This window comes from Coregonus lavaretus (genome assembly GCF_964263955.1).
Source record: "Coregonus lavaretus genome assembly, chromosome: 4".
NCBI lineage: Eukaryota > Metazoa > Chordata > Actinopteri > Salmoniformes > Salmonidae > Coregonus > Coregonus lavaretus.
This window is the reverse complement of record NC_139991.1, coordinates 27,872,417-27,890,181: the sequence shown is the minus strand read 5'-3', so window position 1 is coordinate 27,890,181 and position 17,765 is coordinate 27,872,417. Positions and strand designations below refer to the sequence as shown.

At 43.0% G+C, this 17,765-nt stretch overlaps 1 protein-coding gene across 1 annotated transcript in view; it reads right to left on the bottom strand.

The window, feature by feature from the left end:
* LOC311128689 (adenomatous polyposis coli protein-like) overlaps positions 1–16,403 on the bottom strand; it is a 68,331-nt gene extending 51,928 nt beyond the window's left edge. Inside the window, exon 1 of the mRNA XM_084160921.1 lies at positions 16,184–16,403. The gene's annotated coding sequence lies outside the window, so the exon portion shown is untranslated. The remainder of the gene's footprint in view (positions 1–16,183) is intronic.
* Positions 16,404–17,765: the final 1,362 nt, after the last annotated feature.

The window sequence follows — 17,765 nt, the reverse complement described above, 5'->3', positions numbered from 1 at the left end:
CGGGCGGGGCCATTTGAAGCACGACTTTAGCCTGATTTGACATTTAGTGGCAGTCAGATCAGATTAGAACACTGATAACTACTGTTGCCGTGATATAATTGATTAGGAAAAAAATCCCTTCCTTTTCCCGTTTGGCAGTGCGTCGCCCATATCGCCCTATTGAACACACCGCCCCTGGAAACATGTCATGATAATATAAAGTAGTCATCTATAAGTATGAAAACATGTATGCACTCACTAACTGTAAGTCGCTCTGGATAAGAACGTCTGCTAAATGACTAAAATGTAAAATGTATAAAAATGGAAAGAACTTAATGCAATAAACATTATACCCTGAATAGCTTGTGGGTGTCTGTGTTCACCAAAATAGGCCAGACAGGAGAAGGTGTGGCTGTTGAGGTGACCACCAAAGTTACCAGATGGCGCAGAGAAGTGCAACATTGGAGGGACTATTACTTATTTGGCCCCCCAGACATTCATTTTTTACATTTTAGTCATTTAGCAGATGCTCTTATCCAGAGTATACAGTTAGTGAGTGCATACATTTTTCATACTGGCCCCTCATGGGAAACAAACCCACAACCCTGGCGTTGCAAGCGCCATGCTCTACCAACTGAGCTACATTCCATACATGTTCTTTTCCACCACCAGCACACCTGATTCAACTAGTCAGTATGAATCAGGTGTGCCTGTGGTAGAATTGAACAAATATGTGGAATGGCCAGCTGGGAGTTTTGTTGGGAAACACTGGGCTACACAATGCAAGACTAGAAGTGCTTGATGTTGAACAGTGAGCAAGGCAATTGAGCAGAAAAATAACACACTTAACTAGCCTATATTGACCCTAGAAGTGGAATGCCCTCAACGTACATTAGATGTACTAACCTGAAGATGTTTACAACCACAATGGTCAGCTGCCAAATTTGAGTATTAAAATCTTCCTCTGTATCTTCCTTTGTATACATAATCTATTATTTTCCTACTATGCCACTGTAACAGAGTTTCCGTTAGAAAAATGTGGTGCCGGACATTTGAAAGGCAGCATTTTAATTTACAGGATATTTAAGAAATGTACCGTACCCATAGTGAGTAAGCTGATTAGGGTGTCCACCTACGGTTCTCAGAATGACAGAAATCTAATTTAGTTTATGGTAATCCATGGTAAGAGAACATGCAACGGCATGCATCATTCTTACCGAATTCCGATGAGCAATTTGAAGATGTTAGAATACATAGGCGGTGCGTCAATAAGGCTAGGGGAAGCTTTCCCATAAGTAAATTGCCAAAATTATAGCCCAATTAGCTTACTCCTGTCTATAAAGAAATACAAATAATTCAAAATAGGCTACTACACAAGAAAGCATGATTTGGCCACAGAGGATTATTCACTTTTTTCTTTTCTGGATTGTTTTTAAAATCGCATAACCTACGGTCGGAAGGGCCCGTAATTTGGGCAGAGCGCGTGGCAAATAGATTATTTGCAACTGTCAGTGAAAATCTGAGACCCAGTCAGGCATATCGCAGTATTAAAAAATACAACCGTGGAAAAACAGTTTGGAAAACAAATAGATATTGCTGTAAAGAGAAGACAATGAAAAGACTCCAATCTGTCTTTTAGTTATACAAATTCTCAACTTAATTGAGCGAAAAGTACCAGCAGAGAACATCGGCCATATCCCCGGTAAGTGTGCATATTCACTGTCTTTATCATTGGGTCAGTGCCACTTGTTTGTTTTTGAACAATAATTTCCTCCTCCAGGTTAGATGGACGTCATATTGTATTTGTCTCACCCCTTTTCGTAGGCCTAATATACAGTGCATTCGGAAAGTATTCAAACAACTTGACTTTTTCCACATTTTGTTACGTTACAGCCTTATTCTAAAATGGATTAAAATAAATGTTTCTCCTCAATCTATACACAATACCCCATAATGACAAAGCGCAAACAAGGTTTAGACATTTTTGCAAATTTATTAAAAATAAAACAGAAATACCTTATTTACATAAGTATTCAGACCCTTTGCTATGAGACTCGAAATTGCGCTCAGGTGCATCCTGTTTCCATTGATCATCCTTGAGATGTTTCTACAACTTGATTGGAGTCCACCTGTAGTAAATGTAATTGATTGGACATGATTTGGAAAGGCACACACACCTGTCTGTATAAGGTCCCACAGTTGACAGTGCATGTCAGACCAAAAACCAAAACATGAAGTCGAAGGAATTGTCTGTAGAGCTCCGAGACAGGATTGTGTCCAGGCACAGATCTGGGGAAGGGTACCAAAAAAAGTTTTGCATCATTGAAGGTCCCAAAGAACACAGTGGCCTCCATCATTCTTAAATTGAAGTTTTGAACCACCAAGACTCTTCCTAGAGCTGGCCACCCAGCCAAACTGAGCAATCGGGGAAGAAGGGCCTTGGTCAGGGAGGTGACCAAGAACCCGATGGTCACTCTGACAGAGCTCCAGAGTTCCTCTGTGGAGATGGGAGAACCTTCCAGAAGGACAAAAATCTCTGCAGCACTCCACCAAATCAGGCCTTTATGGTAGAGTGGCCAGACGGCAGCCACTCCTCAGTAAAAAAGGCACATGACAGCCCGCTAAAAGGCACCTAAAGGACTCAATATTTTCTGGTCTGATGAAACCAAGATTTAACTCTTTGGCCTGAATGCCAAGCGTCACGTCTGGAGGAAACCTGGCACAATCCCAACGGTGAAGCATTGTGGTGGCAGCATCATGCTGAGGGGATATTATTCAGCGGCAGGGACTGAGAGACTAGTCAGGATACAGAGATATCCTTGATGAAAACCTGCTCCAGAGCGCTCAGGACCTCAGACTGGAGGTTCACCTTCCAACAGGACAATGACCCTAAGCACACAGCCAAGGCCACACAGGAGTGGCTTTGGGACAAGTCTCTGAATGTCCTTGAGTGGCCCAGCCAGAGTCCGGACTTGAACCCGAACGAACATCTCTGGAGAGACCTGAAAATAGCTGTGCAGTGACACTCCCCATCCAACCTGACAGAGCTTGAGAGGATCTGCAGAGAAGAATGGGAGAAACTCCCCAAATACAGGTGTGCCAAGCTTGTAGCGTCATACCCAAGAAGACTCGAAGCTGTAAATCGCTGCCAAAAGGTGCTTCAACAAAGTACTGAGTAAAGGGTCTGAATACTTATGTAAATGTGATTCGTTTATTTTTAATACATTTGCAAAAATTTATAAAAACCTGTTTTTGCTTTGTCATTATGGGTTATTGTGTGTAGATTGATGAGAGTAAAAAACGATTTAATCCATTTTAGAATAAGGCTGTAACGTAACAAAATGTGGAAAAAGTCAAGGGTCTGAATACTTTACGAATGCACTGTACGGATCTGGTGTCGTTTTTATTTATCTATTTTTCAGTGTCAGCAGAGTAATCTTTGTCGCATTAAAAAAGATTCTGCTAATGTCTCCAGTCATATAGAGTGTAGTTGAATTGCATGAAGTGTTTATTTTTTTTATTTTTTTATCCTCTGCAAATAAAGGAGAAGAAATGCAGGCTGATATAGCCTACTCCAAGCCACTACGCGCTGCATTGAACAGTCTTTTTTGCGAACAGTAATTGAGTTATATTAGCCTAAATTATGACTTCCAATCTAATCATAACATAAGAAATAGTACGCTATATTAAATAAGTCAGCAAATGCGAGGATACATGGAATGCTTTATTATAAAGGTGCATTTCCATGGTGAAAATTACCTTCCCCAAACTTGAAACCCACGCGCCGCCTTTGTTAGAATAACTGCCCATATTTACTTACCTCAGGCAACAATAGAGTGATCAGGGGCGTGCAACTATAGATTTCCTTCACAGAAAATACATTAGTGCCAAATATTCTGCAGAAAATAGCTTCATTTTCATCAGAAGTGTAACGCTATTTGGCTAGCAGCCACAAAAGTAAACAAGCTTGCAATGAAAAAGCAAGGTCTTTTTTGCAAGAACGATGCATCATACTTCTAATGTTTATCATAGAAAGAATGTAGCCAGCTACATTTCCTAATCTAATGTTTTACTTGAAGTTAATCTTGCATTTTACCAGAGAAAAGTTGCTACACAGTCAGAGCACTGTCTGCTGAATTCTCATCTGAGTGGAGAAGTGGAACTGAAGCACAAAATAAGTCGATGTCGAGTAGAAATTACAATAAGCATTTTAGATCTGCATTTACAAAACACAGAAAGATTTTTCTGAAGCGTTTACATTTCTCTAAAAATTGTTAAACTAATGAAACGTGATTATTGAAAAATTGTGAATTTGCTTCATTTACTATGATCTTAAATTAAGAAATTGAATTATTTTGACATATCTAATTAACTTATGTTACACAATTTTCCATAATCTGGACAGTACGTGTTACTACATTGCACAAGCTGACGTTTCGACCACATTGAATTTGGGTGATGTTAGTATAAACGTTTATAGCCAACACGATGACAAGATCAATATCTTGGTTTTGTACTGTTGATTTTATCATGCACACTGGGGGGGTCACAGGACTTAGAATGCAGCTATCATTTTCTTTCTCAAATGGCACCAATAAATCGGGGCAGTCTCTCTATTAAAGTCGTTGGCCACACACCAATACCCTGATCTGACAGTCAAACTATTACTTAAATAGCAGCCAACCGTTGTCACTGTTGACATCCTATGGCGGGTCGTGATTCATTGAAGTTACCAGAAAAAGTTGTTTCCTTTTCCGTGATGGCTGCCTCACAAAATCAACATCCACCATTCCAAAATATAGATATAGGCCTAAGCCTTCTAAAAAAGTTATCTAACCAACCATGTATAGGTTATTCCAAGTTTCTGTGTGGCCTTTGAATAGTGTTAGTTTAAACAAACCTACACCACAAATGTTTACCCCCTGTTCTATTGATTTCAGTGTGATGTCTATGGAAGTGATTAACAAAAAGTGTTGCCTTCCACTTACCGCGTTGGCAACCCCAGGGTTCGATACTTCGACCAAAACAGTCGCATTTCCGACCGTTTGATTCGTACTTGGCAGTGCGAAAAAAAACAGATGGATTGGCCTCCCGAGTGGCGCAGTGGTCTAAGGCACTGCATCGCAGTGCTAGAGGCGTCACTACAGACCCGTGTTCGATCCCGGCTGTATCACAACCGGCCGTGATCGGGAGTCCCATAGGGCGGCCCACAACTGGCCCAACGTCGTTCGGGTTAGGGGAGGGTTTGGCCGGGTGGGCTTTACAAGGCTCATCGCGCTCGTGGCGGGCCGGGCGCCTGCAGGCTGAACTCGGTCGTCAGGTGAACGGTGTTTCCTCCGACACATTGGTGCGGCTAGCTTCTGGGTTAAGCAGGCGGGTGTTAAGAAACGCGGTTTGGCAGGTCATGTTTCGGAGGATGCATGACTCGACCTTCGCCTCCAGATAATTATAATAATAAGATGGATTAGAAAAGCTGTTCTTTATGTCGATTATTTATCACAAGCGCACTGCACACATAACTCAGGGGTACTCAATTACTATTTCAGAAGGTCCGGTCACAAAAATGTCCTAGGTGGGAAAGGTTCAGATGTATATTGTCATTTATTGGCGTAGTAACATACCCCCACCTCGCAACCCATGCGACCCCAAACTGTTCACACCCGTCGTTGGCGGAGAAAATGTTGCAGTTTTAAAGTTTCTACAAATATTGAATGGGGCAGAGATTTTTTTTATTCTGTTTTAAAGCTCATTTCCACAAATGTTTTGTCTTGTGTGTTTATATATGATATGATACCAGGGGTCGAAGCCCGACCTAGTTCCCCCACCGCCCCCAAAAAAGTTTATCATTATATTTTTTGTAGTCAGGACCCGCAGTCCGTATTGACCCCCAGTTGAGTATGGGGGCTATAGATAATCTGTCAGGCAGAGAAAGCGTGCAGCTCTCAAACAGCTGGTTGTTGCGTGGAGCAGCTTACCGAAGACTGATCACCAGTAGGGGTAGGAAAGATGTTCCAAATTATGATAACTACCAGTAAATGCTAAGGCAAGAATAGGTATGCAAACCAGGTATTTCAAAAGTTCAAAGTCTTGGTTGAATACTTGGAACGCGCAATTCAGTCATCATGGAATAGCCAACCTTGAAAAGCTGACATTTTATCTAGGCTATTTGGTCCTTGAAAAGTAATTGAAGTTATGGTAGCCGATTTAGAAGTACTACTGCTCTAATATAAATGATTCTGCGATTTCATTTCTGATCAGTTTGAGATAAGCAGCCGCTTTCGTTTGTTTCCCGCCGCTAAAATGTTGTTGCGGTAAAAGCCATGTGCAGTTATATTATGAGCAAAACAATATTGAATGTTGGCTTCAACTTGGTTTTCCATACAAAGCGGTGCATTACAAAGGACACCCGGTTTTTGGTAGCTTTCTCGCTTTAAAAACATGTTACAATAACATCTCAAAATGGCGAGACTGTCTAGCTACCACATAGACAGGACTTCATTAGTGTGTGTGTGTCGGGAGCATGCTGTCTATTTAGTCATTTTAGAATAAAAAAATGTAAATGTCAATGCATAATGCCATTGCGTAGGCCTATTAAAAAATGCACTATTCTTAGAGTATTGATGCATTATTTTTACATATAAAATGTAGGTCCTTAAATTACAATTAAGTGCTTGAAAAACTATTGGAAAGTCTTTGAATTTGACTCGCCAATGTCTGTATGAACCCTGTATAGGCTACTTGCTCACCCCGCAAATTAAAGAACATCTCCTGCTATTGAAATTATGTACGCATCATTCGCTTTCCTGTCAGAGCTTGACCCAGGCCAGTATTTTCTCCCCCATTCGGGCCAGTAGCTTTCAGTTGGCACTGGCCCGGTGTGCCACTGGTAAATTTACCTGAACGTCGAGCCCTGTGTGGGCTTATACGTCTACCATTTTGTGTAGCCATTAGAGATGCTAATGATAGCCTAACTTTCTTCAAGTAGATGGAAATAAATTAAAAAGGTAACTACAAAGTAGGCTGTGCCTACCTGGCAAAATAATGATTATTTGTGTGCTACAAAAACACAACTAGCCAAACAACTGGCTGGCTGGTGTGCATCTCAATTAAAGGGTAACTACTGTACACAAAATAATATACACTACCGTTCAAAAGTTTGGGATCACTTAGAATTTTTTTTTTTGTCCATTAAAATAACATCAAATTGATCAGACACACAGTGTAGACATTGTTAATGTTGTAAATGGCTATTGTAGCTGGAAACGGCTGATTATTCATGGAATATCTACATAGGCGTACAGAGGCCCATTATCAGCAACCATCAGTCCTGTGTTCCAATGGCACGTTGTGTTTGCTAATCCAAGTTTATAATTTTAAAAAGGCTAATTGAACCCTTTTGCAATTATGTTAGCACAGCTGAAAACTGTTGTGCTGATTAAAGAATCAATAAAACTGGCCTTCTTGAGACTAGTTGAGTATCTGGAGCATCAGCAATTGTGGGTTTGATTACAGGCTCAAAATGGCCAGAAACAAATAACTTTCTTCTGAAACTCGTCAGTCTATTCTTGTTCTGAGAAATTAAGGCTATTCCATGCGAGAAATTGCCAAGAAACTGAAGAACTCGTACAACGCTGTGTACTACTCCCTTCACAGAACAGCGCAAACTGTCTCTAACCAGAATAGAAAGAGGAGTGGGAGGCCCCAGTGCACAACTGAGCAAGAGGACAAATACATTAGAGCGTCTAGTTTGAGAAACAGGCGCCTCACAGGTCCTCAACTGGCATCTTAATTAAATAGTACACGCAAAACACCAGTCTCAACGTCAACAGTGAAGAGGCGACTCCGGGATGCTGACCTTCTAGGCAGAGTTGCAAAGAAAAAGCCATATCTCAGACTGCCCATCTTAATCTTTCATTGGCCAGTTCTCTAATGATCAATTAGCCTTTTAAAATGATAAACTTGGATTAGCAAACACAACGTGGTATTGGAACACAGGACTGATGGTTGCTGATAATGGGCCTCTGTACACCTATGTAGATATTCCTTTTTTTTTTTTTTTTTTTTTTTTATCAGCCATTTCCAGCTACAATAGCCATTTACAACATTAACAATGTCTACACTGTATTTCTGATCAATTTTATGTTATTTTAATGGACAATCAAATTGCTTTTCTTTCGAAAACAAGTACATTTCTAAGTGATCCCAAACTTTTGAACGGTAGTATATATATACATTATATATATATATATATATTCCTCTGATTTTTCCCAGACCTCAAAGAGTCCCCCGTGGTTTAAGCATTGTTGTGGATTTAGAAAAACCACAAAATTGGATGCTCTATTAAAAATAGTGTGATTTTGAGAGCAAAAACCTGATCTCCTAAATCCTTTGAAATCTGCAATAAATACATTATTTTAACAGTCTCTTTTCTTTGCTGTTACAGTAAATATATACAAATTAGACTTGGGCGGTATATCGTATACACAGTATACCAGGGAATGTATAAGTAGCCACGGAATGGTTTTTCCAATACCACTGAAACGACAGTATTTCTGAAGATTTTCCAAAACATTTTAATATTTGTAGCTATTTTTTAAGTAAATACCTGGGGTCAACTTGTTTGTAAATAGCACAAAGGGAGAAAGCCCCTCCAGCTGTGTATTGACAGGGGTTGCGTTTTATTTTAAAAGTCAGTGTTTTTTTTGCTTCAATAGAGTGATCAGGGAAGTGAAACTATAGTTTTCGTTCACAGAAAATACACATTTGGCCAAAAGTAGCTTCATTTTCATCAGATGACAACAGAAGTGCAACGCTATTTGGCTAGCAGCCACAGTAGACAAACTTACAATGAAAAAGCAAGGTATGTTTTGCAAAAACAATGCATGGACATATTTCCAATGTTTAGGCCTATCATAGAAAGAACGTAGCCAGCTACATTTGCTAATGTTTTGCTTGAAGTTAATCTTCATTTTACAGGAGAAACCAAGAAAAGTACCAGAGAAAAGAAGCTACACATCAGTTAGAGCGCTGTCTGCTGATAGAATGCCCGTTCGTGAATTCTCATCCGAGTTTAGAAGTGCAGCTGAAGCACAATATTAGTCTGATGCAGAGCAGAAATTACAATAAGAAGCATTTTAGATCTGTGTTTACAAAACACAGCAAGCTATTTATGCGTTCTTTTTTTCCTGCGTGAAAAACCCAGAACTCTGTGTTAACACGGCCCCTAAGTTTAACTTGCTTTCTAAGTAAGTGGCTGAATTAATAAGGTGACAGGGCATCATATTGTGTTCGCTTTCTGCCGTGTTTGAGAAGTCAAATCCCTTTGGATGAGTTATTTGTACAGCTGCCACTGACTTCTTGATTTCCTTGTGTTTTTTCATCCTCTCCGTTCTCAGCCAGTCTGATCATCCCCCCTCTTCTCTGAGCAGGCTGGCCTGTTGCCCTAGCGACTTCAGACTCCACACAGACACAGCGTATAGACATGCTGCTGGAGAGCCAGTACTGCTCTTCCTTCAGACAAGCATGCGTCCAAACTTAGTTCATTTGCACAATGCCTCTCGTTCACATCTGCTTGTAAAATGTCCAAACTCACCAAAAATGACATTCGGTAGCTCCTACCCATACTGACCAAAAATATAAACTCAACATGCACCAACTTCAAAGATTTTACTGAGTTACAGTTCATAAGGAAATCAGTCAATTTAAATAAATAAATTAGGCCCTAGTCTATGGATTTTACATGACATACAAATATGCATCTGTTGGTCACAGTTACATTACATGCGGTTGTGAGGCCGGTTGGACGTACTGGAGGCGGCTTATGGTAGAGAAATGAACATTCCATTTTCTGGCAACAGCTCTGGTGGACATTCCTGCAGTCAGCATGCCAATTGCACCCTCCCTCAAAACTTGAGATATCTCATGATGAGGTCATGATGAGGATGGCGAGGTGAGTAGTCATGCTGTACTTCGCTCCGCAGGTAATATGACACATTACAATGGAACGATTTGATTAGTGTAATGTTAGCTAGCTACATAGTTGTATTTGTATCAAAGATAAAGGTGTAGTATAGAGAAACTATCGAGGTTAGCTAGCCAGCTACATTCGTTCGCAGCGACGCCGTTTTTCAAACAAAGTCAACACCGCAGCCATTGCTAGCTAGCCAACACTACCAGCTAGCAGTACTGTAGCAACTAAATACAATATCCTTTTAGCCAGCTACATTCGTTCGCAGCGACGCCGTTTTTCAAACAAAGTCAACACCGCAGCCATTGCTAGCTAGCCAACGCTACCAGCTAGCAGTACTGTAGCAACTAAATACAATATAATTTTAGCCAGCTACATTCGTTCGCAGCGACGCCGTTTTTCAAACAAAGTCAACACAGCAGCCATTGCTAGCTAGCCAACACTACCAGCTAGCAGCACTGTAGAAACTAAATACAATATCATTTTAGCCAGCTACATTCGTTCGCAGCGACGCCGTTTTTCAAACAAAGTCAACACCACAGCCATTGCTAGCTAGCCAACACTACCAGCTAGCAGTACTGTAGCAGCTAAATACAATATAATTTTAGTCAATGAGAATTTTGCAACATAAAGCTTCCCTTTCTGAACATTCTAGATGTGTAGTCCACTTGTGTAGCTAGCATGACTGACTTTGTGCTAGCTAGCCAACGTTTAATTATTGCTGCGTTATGAAAGGAACTAGACACGGACACGAATTATCTGTTTAGTGTGTTAACACACTATCGGTAGTTTGTTGTAACCAAGTATTGGTGCTAAACCGTGTGTTATTGGATGCTAGCATGCTAGTTAGCTATGGCGTCATAGGATACGGTGCCCTGGGCGGTTTTCCATGGAAGAATACTGTACCAAGTTAGCTAGCTGAATAAAGTAAGTTAGAGTCTATTCCTAGAAACATTGAACCGCTGTAGTTTACAACAATTATAATTTCTAAAGTGGAAGTTGGGAGAGTTATATTTGGGAGTTGTGGTGAGGGAGGCCCCGCTCTCTCCTTTCCCAGATGTTTAGTTCATTTCATTCCGATCTCCTCTGCATTATTGTAGCCATTTGCTGCAGCCTGTCAACTATGCCTCTGCCTATCCCTGTTCTCTCCTCTCCGCACAGGCTACACAAACGCCTCACACCGCGTGGCTGCTGCCTCTCTAACCTGGTGGTCCCTGCACGCACCACCCACCTGGAGTTCCAGGTCTCAGGCAGCCTCTGGAACTGCCGTTCTGCTGCCAACAAGGCAGACTTCATCCCAGCCTATGCTACCCTCCAGTCTCTCGACTTCTTGGCGCTGACGGAAACATGGATTACCACTGAAAACACTGCTACTCCTACTGCTCTCTCCTCGTCTGACCATGTGTTCTCGCATACCCCGAGAGCATCTGGTCAGCGGGGTGGTGGCACAGGAATCCTCATCTCTACCAAGTGGACATTCTCAATTTTTCCCCTAACCCATCTGTCTATCTCCTCATTTGAATTCCATGCTGTCACAGTCACTAGCCCATTTAAGCTTAATATCCTTGTCATCTATCGCCCTCCAGGTTCCCTTGGAGAGTTCATCAATGAGCTTGACGCCTTGATAAGTTCCTTTCCTGAGGATGGCTCACCCCTCACAGTTCTGGGGGATTTCAACCTCCCTACGTCTACATTTGACTCATTTCTCTCTGCCTTCTTCTTTCCACTCCTCTCCTCTTTTGACCTCACCCTCTCACCGTCCCCCCCTACTCACAAGGCAGGCAATATGCTTGACCTCATCTTTACTAGATGCTATTCTTCTACTAATCTCACTGCAACTCCCCTCCATGTCTCCGACCACTACTTTGTATCCTTTTCTCTCTCGCTCTCCTCCAACACTACTCACTCTGCCCCTACACAGATGGTAATGCGCCGCCGCAACCTTCGCTCTCTCTCTCCCGCTACTCTCTCCTCTTCCATCCTATCATCGCTTCCCTCTGCTCAATCCTTCTCCCTCCAATCTCCTGATTCTGCCTCCTCAACCCTCCTCTCCTCCCTTTCTGCATCCTTTGACTCTCTATGTCCCCTATCCTCCCGGCCGGCTCGGTCCTCCCCTCCAGCTCCGTGGCTTGATGACTCATTGCGAGCTCACAGAACAGAGCTCCGGGCAGCTGAGCGGAAATGGAAGAAAACTAGACTCCCTGCGGACCTGGCATCTTTTCACTCCCTCCTCTCTACATTTTCTTCATCTGTTTCTGCTGCTAAGGCCACTTTCTACCACTCTAAATTCCAAGCATCTGCCTCTAACCCTAGGAAGCTCTTTGCCACATTCTCCTCCCCCCCCCCCCCCCCCCCCGTGGATGACTTCGTCAACCACTTTGAAAAGAAGGTTGACGACATCCGATCCTCGTTTGTTAAGACAAATGACACTGCTGGTCCTGCTCACACTGCCCTACCCTATGCTTTGACTTCTTTCTCCCTTCTCTCTCCAGATAAAATCTTGCGACTTGTGACTGCAGGCCGCCCAACAACCTGCCCGCTTGACCCTATCCCCTCCTCTCTTCTCCAGACCATCTCCCCTACCTCACCTCGCTGATCAACTCATCCTTGACCGCTGGCTATGTCCCTTCCGTCTTCAAGAGAGCGAGAGTTGCACCCCTTCTCAAAAACCAACACTCGATCCCTCTGATGTCAACAACTACAGACCAGTATCCCTTCTTTCCAAAACTATTGAGCGTGCCGTCTTTAGCCAACTCTCTTGCTATCTCTCTCAGAATGACCTTCTTGATCCAAACCAGTTAGGTTTCAAGACTGGTCATTCAACTGAGACTGCTCTTCTCTGTGTCACGGAGGCTCTCCGCACTGCTAAAGCTAACTCTCTCCTCTGCTCTTGTCCTTCTAGACCTGTCTGCTGCCTTTGATACTGTGAACCATCAGATCCTCCTCTCCACCCTCTCCGAGCTGGGCATCTCTGGCGCGGCTCACTCTTGGATTGCGTCCTACCTGACCGGTCGCTCCTACCAAGTGGCGTGGCGAGAAGCTGTCTCCGCACCACGTGCTCTCACCACTGGTGTCCCCCAGGGCTCAGTTCTAGGCCCTCTCCTATTCTCGTTATACACCAAGTCACTTGGCTCTGTCATATCCTCACATGGCCTCTCCTATCATTGCTACGCTGACGATACACAACTAATCTTCTCCTTTCCCCCTTCTGATAACCAGGTGGCGAATCGCATCTCTGCATGTCTGGCAGACATATCAGTATGGATGACGGATCACCACTTCAAGCTGAACCTTGGCAAGACGGAGCTGCTCTTCCTCCCGGGGAAGGACTGCCCGTTCCATGATCTCGCCATCATGGTTGACAACTCTGTTGTGTCCTCCTCCCAGAGTGCGAAGAGCCTTGGCGTGACCCTGGACAACACCCTGTCGTTCTCCGCTAACATCAAGGAGGTGACCCGATCCTGTAGGTTCATGCTCTACAACATTCGGAGAGTACGACCCTACCTTACACAGGAAGCGGCACAGGTCCTAATCCAGGCACTTGTCATCTCCCGTCTGGATTACTGCAACTCGCTGTTGGCTGGGCTCCCTGCCTGTGCCATTAAACCCCTACAACTCATCCAGAATGCTGCAGCCCGTCTGGTGTTCAACCTTCCCAAGTTCTCTCACGTCACCCCGCTCCTCCGCACACTCCACTGGCTTCCAGTTGAAGCTCGCAACTGTTACAAGACCATGGTGCTTGCCTATTGAGCTGTGAGGGGAACGGCACCTCCGTACCTTCAGGCTCTGATCAGTCCCTACACCCAAACGAGGGCATTGCGTTCATCCACCTCTGGCCTGCTGGCTCCCCTTCCTCTGCGGAAGCATAGTTCCCACTCAGCCCAGTCAAAACTGTTCGCTGCTCTGGCACCCCAATGGTGGAACAAGCTCCCTCACGACGCCAGGACAGCGGAGTCACTCACCACCTTCCGGAGACATTTGAAACCCCACCTCTTTAAGGAATACCTGGGATAGGATAAAGTAATCCTTCTACCCCCCCAAAAAAAATAAAAAAAATATACAATTGTAAAGTGGTTATGCCACTGGCTATAAGGTGAATGCACCAATTTGTAAGTCGCTCTGGATAAGAGCGTCTGCTAAATGACGTAAATGTAATATCTGTGGCATTGTGTTGTGTGACAAAACTGCACATTTTAGAGTGGTCTTTTATTGTCTCCAGGACAAGGTGCACCTGTGTAATGATCATGCTGTTTAATCAGATTCTTGATATGCCACACCTGTCAGGTGGATTGATTATCTTGGCAAAGGAGAAATACTAACAGGGATGTAAACAAATTACTGCACAACATTTGAGAGAAATAAGCTTTTTGTATATATGGAACATTTCTGGGATCTTTTATTTCAGCTCATGAAACATGGGACAAACACTTTACATGTTGTATTTATATTTCGTTCAGTGTATACATGTAAAACTTTATGAGCTGGATTGCCTGTCTTTGCAATTTGTTTATTTTCTCTAATGAAAATGTGCTATTACTTGTGCTAATTTTGTTACCATTCTGGTAACAGACGCCAAATGGGCTTTTTGGTGCCACCTTGTGTACTAAACCGGTCATACTGTAAATCCCAGGGTATGAAAATCTGGATACCGCCCAACCCTAATCCAAATTAACGTAAGAACACACTGGCATACTCATTTAAAAAAGATGGCTAGTCATTATTAGCCTGGTTTTGTATGAAATGCAGGCACATTATGGGACACAGGCCAGGTTATCAATTATTTATAAAAAATATATACAAAACTTGGTGCGACCAAATAATGTGCTGGTGCCACCAACTGAAAAATGTCAAAAGTTTGTGTAGAACCCTGGACCCACTTCAATCAAAATGCAACACTTCAAAATGCAGCTAGCAGTCTTCTACAAATTGTCCTCTAACCAGTGACTTACACATTATTCATTGATTCTGTGTCGTTTTTGAGCTTGAGAACGTGCAACCTCATCTCTTGCGCAATTGATTTCCACGAGATAGTCGGAGTGATTGACAAAACAGTTTTTGAATTGTGGTCGTTTTTGAATTGTGATAGTTTCATACCAGTTATCTGTGTGGTTTGTCCTTCTGCTGCACAAAAATTGACAACATTTCAACTGGTAGTGTTATTAACCCAACTTTCAGGACCCTGGTATGTATATCGGTTTGTACTTCCGGTTTTTATTTTTAATACTAATGCAATTCACATGTGACAAACAGACCGAATGGCAAACACTTCCAGCTGATTGCGAGGAAACGTGCTTCTGTTGACTATGTTCGGTTACATCCGGCTATTGTTTACATATTGTGCATCACATGCAATGCGTCGAGATTGAAAATACAAGCGACAGAACCAACCTAGAGACTATTGTGTCTTTTTTACAGCATCTTCTTTTAGACAGACCATGGAGTAACAGTCTGATGTTTAGGCAATTTATGATTATGTCTTGTTAACAGGAAGCAGCGACAGTATCATTTCTAACGTATGTGTTAGGAATATAAACAGAACTTGAAACATTAATTTCCAATGGAATTGTACTTAATCAGGTATAAACTGTTGATTGAGTCCAAAAACATGCTGTGATTTATTTATTTTGATGATGGCCCAGAAATCACCTAAACCGGTTTGCCCTGCCTACTGGAAACAAAGTAGAAAGCAAGACAAACTTTGTGGATCGTGAAGTAAGTGGCAAATTGCAACATAACATTGTAGTAAGTTCTTCGAACATAGCCAAACTTTGTAAAAGACTCGTGACACTCAAATTGAAACTTTCAAATAATGTACTGCACTGAACGCTGCTCGGTTATTTAAAAACGTGGACGTACATCATTTTAACGTGCAAAAAAAGCTTCAAAAGGTGCAAAAAAAGTGGTGTCCTCTTCTATGCTGCATTCCCGACAACTAGCAGTAGCCTGGGCTAAATGTAGGCTACATCAGATGCTAGCACGCAAGTTAAACGGATAACTTTTATGCCTGATCATTTTCATAGCCATGCTCAAAATAGTTTACATGAGTTCGAGTCCTACCCGGTTGAAAAGGCGTACCCGAGGTACTTGTTGCGTTGCCAGATTAATGTGCAGTTTTGTTCCAGTCAAAACAACAGGCTGCCTCCTAGCTAATGAGTAACGTTAGCAGATTGCTCGCTAACTAATGAACTAAGATAGCTAGCTCGCGAGCTAATATTTAGCTTAGGTAAATTATCTTACCTGTATCAACATTCGCTCCTCTCTGCACCAATACGTTTCTAGAGACGCACTCCAGGGTGAAATGTCCCTATCAAAACCGCGGAACTAACTTCAAACGAGGGTCCATTATAAACTTTGAAGTGCTACACACTCTTCAGACTCAAGTAAACTTTTCCTTTTGTGTCTTCCTCCGTTTTTTTTCTTCGTACGCTTGCTTCCTTCGTTATGCCATGTTGTCTGTACTGTCAGCTTGCGCGCATGCTTGATGATGATGCGCAAAGGGGACCCGCCCTCAATCCGTGAGAAAGAAAATAAAATCTGAGATTGACTTTGTTTACAGATAAGCAGTGTTTACATATTTCCTGTCTATCTGATATCTGTGTGTTCCGAATTTTTTTTGTAGCCTACCAACTTACTTGATTTAAATATGGCAGTAGGCCCACTGACAGTGGTGGAAAAAGTACACAATTGTACATACATTGCTCAAAAAAATAAAGGGAACACTAAAATAACACATCCTAGATCTGAATGAATGAAATAATCTTATTAAATACTTTTTTCTTTACATAGTTGAATGTGCTGACAACAAAATCACACAAAAATTATCAATGGAAATCAAATTTATCAACCCATGGAGGTCTGGATTTGGAGTCACCCTCAAAATTAAAGTGGAAAACCACACTACAGGCTGATCCAACTGTAATGTAATGTCCTTAAAACAAGTCAAAATGAGGCTCAGTAGTGTGTGTGGCCTCCACGTGCCTGTATGACCTCCCTACAACGCCTGGGCATGCTCCTGATGAGGTGGCGGATGGTCTCCTGAGGGATCTCCTCCCAGACCTGGACTAAAGCATCCGCCAACTCCTGGACAGTCTGTGGTGCAACGTGGCGTTGGTGGATGGAGCGAGACATGATGTCCCAGATGTGCTCAATTGGATTCAGGTCTGGGGAACGGGCGGGCCAGTCCATAGCATCAATGCCTTCCTCTTGCAGGAACTGCTGACACACTCCAGCCACATGAGGTCTAGCATTGTCTTGCATTAGGAGGAACCCAGGGCCAACCGCACCAGCATATGGTCTCACAAGGGGTCTGAGGATCTCATCTCGGTACCTAATGGCAGTCAGGCTACCTCTGGCGAGCACATGGAGGGCTGTGCGGCCCCCCAAAGAAATGCCACCCCACACCATGACTGACCCACCGCCAAACCGGTCATGCTGGAGGATGTTGCAGGCAGCAGAACATTCTCCACGGCGTCTCCAGACTCTGTCACGTCTGTCACATGTGCTCAGTGTGAACCTGCTTTCATCTGTGAAGAGCACAGGGCGCCAGTGGCGAATTTGCCAATCTTGGTGTTCTCTGGCAAATGCCAAACGTCCTGCACGGTGTTGGGCTGTAAGCACAACCCCCACCTGTGGACGTCGGGCCCTCATACCACCCTCATGGAGTCTGTTTCTGACCATTTGAGCAGACACATGCACATTTGTGGCCTGCTGGAGGTCATTTTGCAGGGCTCTGGCAGTGCTCCTCCTGCTCCTCTTTGCACAAAGGCAGAGGTAGCAGTCCTGCTGCTGGGTTGTTGCCCTCCTACGGCCTCCTCCACGT